This window comes from Castanea sativa, chromosome 5 (assembly GCF_040712315.1).
Source record: "Castanea sativa cultivar Marrone di Chiusa Pesio chromosome 5, ASM4071231v1".
In the NCBI taxonomy this organism is placed as follows: domain Eukaryota; kingdom Viridiplantae; phylum Streptophyta; class Magnoliopsida; order Fagales; family Fagaceae; genus Castanea; species Castanea sativa.
In genome coordinates, this window is record NC_134017.1 from 31,092,424 (window position 1) to 31,098,871 (window position 6,448).

Consider the following 6,448-nt stretch of genomic DNA (forward strand, 5'->3'; position numbering starts at 1 on the left):
GAGCGACGAGGTGGAATGTCTTGTGCAAGATCTTTAGGTGGAGTAGGAGTAGGGGACCCAAGCTCAGGGTTGGGTAGCTCGTCTTCAACTTGTTCATCTTCCACCTGTTCATTAAAGGGTAAACTAGGAAAGGGATCAAGGATATCTGGTGGTAGGACAAAAAAGTCTACAAGAGGATCAGGAGCAGCTACAAAAGGGATATGTGCCATATCTGGAAATAGATCTAAGACAAATGAGAAAGATAAGGAAGTACAGAAGTGAGAGAGCTCGACAAAGAGGCAATGTTCTCAAAAGACAACATTGCGGGAGATATGATGACGATGAGAAACAGGATCATAACACCGATACCCCTTTTGAGTTTCACCATAGCTAAGAAAACAACAAAGCCTTGACTGGGGCTCAAGTTTGTTATGCTCATGTAGCTGAAGAAGAACGAAACAAGCAAAACCGAAGGAGCGAAGGTGGTGATAGTCTTGAGGTGACCCAAAAAGGCACTCATATGAAGTTTGATTTTGGATGACAGGACTAGGAATGCGATTAATAGCATGAACAACATGAAGAGCAGGTTTACCCCAAAAAGGAGTAGGAATTTTGGCAAAGAGAAGGAGAGCACGAACAATGTCAAAAATATGACGAAATTTTTGTTTGGCTCTACCATTTTCCTGAGAGGTACCTGGACAAGTTAGTTGATGAATAGTGTCATAGGAATGCAAAAAAGCTTGGAAAGCATATTGAGTGTACTCAAGAGAATTATCAAATAGAAAATTTTTGATACGTTTGGAAAATTGAGTTTCAACCATTTTTGCAAAATTAGAATATACTTGTAATAATTCAAAACGATGTTTCATATGAAAAATCCAGCTATACCGAGAGTAATCATCAATAAAAACAACGAAATATCGAGATCCACCAATACTAGAGACAGAGGAAGGCCCCCAAACATCAGAATGAATAAGGTCAAAGATATCAGTGGATATTGATTCACTAGTATTGAAAGGCAAAACTGGTTGTTTTCCTAACTGACATAAAACACAATCAAAATTTTCTATAGACACTAAACCTAACAAACCTCTAGAGGCCAATTGTTGTACTCGAGAAGAAGATGCATCACCAAATCGAGCATGCCAAAGTGTAAGGGAAGGAATAGAAGATATAGTAGCAGCTGCAGCAACAGAAACAAGAGCAACAAGTGGAAGACGAAGGTTGTCCACGAGAAACATATGCCTAACTTTAGGACCTGTCCCAAGCTCTTGTCCCTTCCTTGGATCCTACACAATATTCTCAAAATAATCAAAGATAATGCGATAACCCAACTCAGCTAATTGTCCCATAAAAAATAAATTGTAAGAAAGGTCGGAAACATTAAAGACCCCAAGACCCGAGAGGTTGAAGGTCAAAACGGAACCTATATTATGACCAAACATTGTGAAACCATTTTCTGTGCAAATATTAAGAGGGTGTGGTTGATGCGAACCTCAATCGACACGCTTTGAGACCCAACAAAAATATTGGAATATTTAACCCAGGAAAGCTAAAAATCAGATATTTGATAGAAACCCTGACCCAACGTTTATAATCGAAACGCGAACCAAAGGTATAAGTTGACCTTGACCCAATGATTATAAAGAATCACGAACCAAAGGTATAAGTTTGAACGCCACAAGGAAGAATCCTTGATAAGTTCACAGTTCTTGAAGAACCAAAAGAGAGCAAAGCCTCACCTTTTCTGAATTTTATTCAATAATAATCTGAAAAACGTTTACAGACTTTAGAGCCTATTTAAGGACTCCACAAAACTTGACAGACAAGAAAATATATTCTGAAATAACTCCTAATTGATACCTTACCATATCAGGAATCAAGTTTGACCTAAAAAGCATTAAATGCACCTAAAAACAAGGAAAATACCTAAAAAACGTACTAAATAATAAAACCCTAAATAAAAGCTGATTTGGTCTGAAATTAGCAGATCCAAAATAGGAAAAAATCTGCCTTAACCGATACGTAGCCGGAAAGTCAATCAGCCATTAATTCATGCCATAAATCACTCCCAATTAAGTCAGATCAGCCCTAAATAGCTTGAATTAAATTTACTACACTTTCATCTTCCTTTGGGCCAAGCTTGGAACATCCTGCGTTAGAATCAGCCCAAATCTCTTGAATCAGCCCATTAAGTGCTTCTTGGATCTTCTTGGATCTTGCTCTTGTAATAGGCCCAACTGGAACATGCAATGGATCCTTGAATGCTTGTTGATTCTCATCAGTGGTGCAGGTTTAAGTTCAGAAAATAAGAATGAGTGAGGTGTCATGTGATTGCAACAAGCAAAATTCATAAGCCAAGAGGAAGGAGACATACTAGATAAAGTTGAGAGAGAAGAGGAATAAGATGCATTACCAACCACACGAATGACATTAGCGATGATGTTTTTAAGGTCATCTATGGTCATGGTGAAAGTGCCATGTTTTTAAGGTCATCAATGTGCCATGGTGAAATGTGAATTTTAGTTAGTTTAAAAAGTAAATTTTTTTGTCTCATTAAATAAGAGATCTAAGTTTTGAAATCTTCACTTACATCAAAAATCAATTCGCGTCTTGGCCTAATGATAAGAACAATTATCATGAAGAATACATCATAAGTTTAAATTCGATTATATCTATAATAACAAATTGTGTCAATGTAGCCTAATTAAGTTGAGCCAGTAAAATAATTTCCTTAAGTTAAATAATTAAACATAAAATGTGTTATTTATTGGTTTTTTTAGTGAAGGTTAATTGCATGAGGTCAAAAGTTTAGATTCATAAGCGAAACACATTATAAATACAACTATCATCTCAATTTCATTTTTTATTTATTAAAGTTTTGGCTAGTTGATAAGGCAATCATCCAATTTTTAGTACCACAAGATTGTGACAAAGAATGATATGAAATAATATTAAAAAAAAAGGTACTAACTATGCAAAAAGCCACCCGCAAAAGAATACCACACTTGAGCAGTGGATTGGACTTATTTATGGGAAATGGACCAACGATGAATGGCTGGTAAATTATTATGTTGTTAAATTATTAAATTAATACTTAGATGAAGTAAATGTATAGTGTAAGATTCAATATCTAATAAATATCTTGAATTTTCTTTATTAGGTAAAATCAGCAAAAAGCTCTAAAAATAGGAAAAAAACTGTAGGCAGACATAGATATGGGATAAAGGCACTTGTTGTTAAGGTAGATGAGGAGGTGCGTGTTTTTTCATTTTAAACCTTAGTATATTACATGTTGTGATTAATTAATTAACTATATCTATCTAACACTTGAATGGTAATTAATCAAAAAAATAATAATGGAGGTCAAGTTCCTGAATTGGCAAAAATCTTCAAAGATGTTCATTTCAATCCAAAGACAAATATGTGGATACACCTTGAGGATGAAGCGACATATGTATATGTATCACTCCGTCCCTATCATGTTTGTAAACGTATAACATATGTAGTATTTATATTGTGATTGTTTGTTTCTTTTTCTCTTTAAAATGATAGGAAACTATTTTAAAAGTGCAAGAGGAGCATTGTCAAGATCCTAATGCAATTCCTCTAACCCAAGAGGAAATATCAAACATAGTTTTTAAGAAGAAATCCAGCATTGTAAAAGGACTTGACATGAGACCTTCATCTTCTCTTATAACCACCGCCTCTTCTAGTTCCTCAGTAGAATATATCCTTCGTCTAAAAAGTGAGATAATTGAGCTTAAAGAGGCAAGAGTTAGGGACTGAGAGGCGCAAGTTAGGCAAGAAGAGATGTGAAAGAATATCCTTAACTTTTTGAGGAGCAAGAGTTATGATGACTCTTACCTATGGGGATGGTTGGTCTTCAAGCTAAAAGACTTATTGGTTTATCTTAGCAATTGTGTTGCACTACATGGTGTGACTACTTTTAATGCATTATTTGAAACTAATTGTATTACATTACACTTGAAATCTAAATTTGCTTTCTACAACTTATATATTAGGAGTTGTGATTTTAATTCATTGGTGTGCCTACTTTTAATGCATTGTTAGAAATGTTTCTTATAACGTAGTTAATGTTTTTACTTTATGATTTTAATGTAGTATTATTTTTAAATTTGTGTAGATTTCTTATTGGTGGCTTTTAGGGCATTTTCTTTTGGCACTACTTGAAGACATTGGAGGACATCTTCATTTGGCCCTAATTATATTATGCTAAACTTTTTGTAGTGTTATAGAACATCTTGTGTTATTGTATGTGTTGCAAACAATTTGTATGGATGGATTGAATTGGATACTTGTTTTATTTTTACTTGTGGAATTAAGCTTAAAAGTCTCCATAAACACTAAGAGAATACAAATTAGTGAAGCTCTATGGATCCAAGCCTCTATAGCCCCAAATAAATGTCACTATAAATCGTCAAAGACAAAGAACATTTGAGGAACATTCATCTAAATCATTCGTACATTGAAAACATAATTTTATATATATATGTTCCTTTCTTGGCATTTACTCAAGGTTTCTATGACTTTAGGTAAACTATGTCTATATGCTGCATGCAATATTGCAGACCTCAAGTTTTGACTATATATAATTAATTAGACAAAAACTTATCCTCAAGAAATTTTACCATATATAGGGTTTGAAATCTTGTTATTCTTTCTTTTATCTCTCAATTTGTAAGTCCATCTAAAATCCCAAACATATCGAAGTTAAATTAATTGAAGAATCACCTATATATAACTCTGTCTTTGAAACTTCACCACGAGATTTGATCAAACATTCAATTGATAAAGTTTATAACAGAGTTAAAACAAAGGCCTCAAATTCTTATACATATAATAATAATATTAAAAGAATGAGATCAATTGGAGTAGAATTAGGGACAATGAAAATTGCACAGGAGATCTCCAAGGTTGAAAATTAATGTCCAACAGATCGCTTGAACCGAGAAGAATTCATTTTCAAATCATAGTAGAGTTTCTACTTACTCATGAAAATAACACAGTAATCAAACTAGGGAAGGTCTCCTTTGTCAGTCTCTCACTTTTTTATTCATCTTCTTTTGGAAATGTCCAAAAATAGTATGAGAGTTTTGTCTCTTTGGCACAAATCAAATCCTAATATCTTAACCATATTAAATCCAAAATTTTATAATCTGTCACTTAACACTCTATTTATGTGTTAATTAAAAGCCATTACAAAATCTTTGGATTATTATAATATAAAGTTAAAAACGGCATGATTAATGACACATGATTGACTATTAGCAATGACACATGATTGAGTTTATATTTACAAGAGTCTTGAGGGGATTTAATGACACATGATTGACTATTAGCAATGACACATGTCATAATTTAATTGGAGCGTCTTTATGTCTTACTCTTCAAGAAACACATGGCATTATTTGATTAGCCAAAATATTTTAATGTAAAATAACACATGACAGTATTTAATTTAATTTTTTATGTCATTATAAATTAAATGTCAACACGTATTGTCGTGTGATTGGCTCTTGGATATTATTTTTATAATTTCTGTTCATTGACACTTGGAATATTTCCTTTGGTTTCCGAATAATGACAGTGGAACCCATTAGTAGCAAATGACACTCTGTAATTGACCATTTTAAACGTAATATGTGGACTTGATGGATGATGTGTCAATTGGTGATTGATTTGAATTTTTCACTCTCTACAATGTGATCCCTCTAGGGTGTGCGCCTACTAGGGTGGGTGGCTCCCCTAGTGGGATCTTGCTATCACCTCATCGTTTCTTCTATAACCCTCTCCATTCTTCCTTTTTTGATTTTCTGATTTTTTCCCTTTTTCGAGCCATTTTTCATGCTGTTGTTTGAAATCCTAGGGAGCTTTGATTTCTTCAAACAAAACATCTTCAGAAATGTCTAGATTTCTAGTTTTCATAGGTTCTAGACTCAAGCCCAATTTGGGGTTACCGTTGCTGAGATATCATGTTTAGATGCTAGGTGAAATAGTGCAAAAAACTGTATAGCTCTTTTCTTGGAAAATTAACTCCTCCTAATCCAAAAGGGATATCATTACACCCTTTTCCTTGTAGAGTAGCTGATCCATCATACTTTCATATGGCCTAGGCCGTTTGCACCCGTTGTGGCTGGATTTGTACAGTTATTGTGCAAAAACGCCCAAAAAAGAGCCTTTTAACTTTAAAATTAATGATATAGTATTTTTAATTAGAGTTTTGATGTTTTGATGATATTTCATCATTTTCATTTTAAAGGGAATTTCATGATATTTAAGATGGGAAAAAGTTTATCTCAATTGGACAATAAGATATTCGTTCAACGATTTGAATTGTCCCGATAAGGGTTAGTTGATATCAATCAAACTTAGCCAAAAATGGAAAATTTGGGATCTTGAACTCTTGGATTACCTAAATGGTTTATCCAACATCCTATGAAGATAT